Genomic DNA, 1,239 nt, shown 5'->3' on the forward strand with positions numbered 1-1,239 from the left:
GCCACAGTCAAAAGGTCTAAAGTTCTTTTCAAAATACTCTAAATTGTACATTCCAATTTCTCACTACTTTTTATGTAATTCCAAAATCGGGACTGAGATAATGTGCAATATGGCATCATTACTGGTCGACCCTGTGCATTTTCTTATTCTTTTCAAGTGCTCAGCAAACTGAGTTAATTTCTTACTAATCCCGTTTACAGAAAATAACAATGCAAAACTGGTTCCACGTTATTTAAAATAGTAGAGTATTTTAAAAATAGCTCCAGCCTTTTGTTTGAAAACAGGAAAGAAAGCTACAGAATGGTAAGGGGAATCTCCTTCAGCTGCTGGAAGATGCCAGGAACTGTAAAATTAAATCAAGCTGTGATGAGAAATCAAGAGCAAATGTAAATGAATATTACATCTTACTTTGAATTAAATTTGGTCGCCTTCCATGTAATTATGCAGGAAAAATGACCAGCCACCACTTCCTTAATCAGTAAATGACTACAAACATGACCAAATCTCAACTTTTAAGTTCTTAAAAAAAGAACTTTTAAGTTCTTTTTTCTGACAGGGAAAGAGAGTTCTAGAAGGGGCTTACCTGTCTTTGGCAGTTCATTTCTGTCTAGATTTAGTTATTTCAGACTAAACATCACACGTAACTTCAAGACAAACTTTTAACTGAATACGCTTCTGAGGAAAATCGATTTGCTTGTCTTAATTCAGTAAGAACTGCAATGTTATGGTACAGGTCCTTTCAGTTACCTTGCACTTGCGTTTGTGAAAATAAACATTAACAGTAATTTATTTGTTTCAAATACTGTCCGGATTTGTGTAGAATATTTGGAAAATAAAACAGAATAGTTGCAGAATATTTGTTTTTACAGTGCAGCTTTTATATCCCAACCCTTTTAGAGCCCAGGTAATATAAAAGCGGTACCAGTAGCCTCTTTTATATATATATATTTTTTGCAAGGTAATATCACCAATATTTACAGTATACCGCACCTTTGTAGAATGCTTTCATGTTTTCATACTGTTTTAACTTGTCGGTACCAAGATTCAATTGTGCCTTAAAATAAAACGTAATTGTCCTGTTAAACTTAAATAACGATAAGACACACATCAGTTTATTAATAACAGCAGATATTTTCCCCAAAGTGCGCTGGAGACAGTGAATTAAGGCTCCTTCTCGGACGACTGTCAGTCAGACTTTTTTTTTCTCCTCCGTGACGTTTTTTCCTTCCTCTTCCACCC

Source organism: Lepisosteus oculatus, chromosome 9 (assembly GCF_040954835.1).
Source record: "Lepisosteus oculatus isolate fLepOcu1 chromosome 9, fLepOcu1.hap2, whole genome shotgun sequence".
Classification (NCBI taxonomy): Eukaryota; Metazoa; Chordata; class Actinopteri; order Semionotiformes; family Lepisosteidae; genus Lepisosteus; species Lepisosteus oculatus.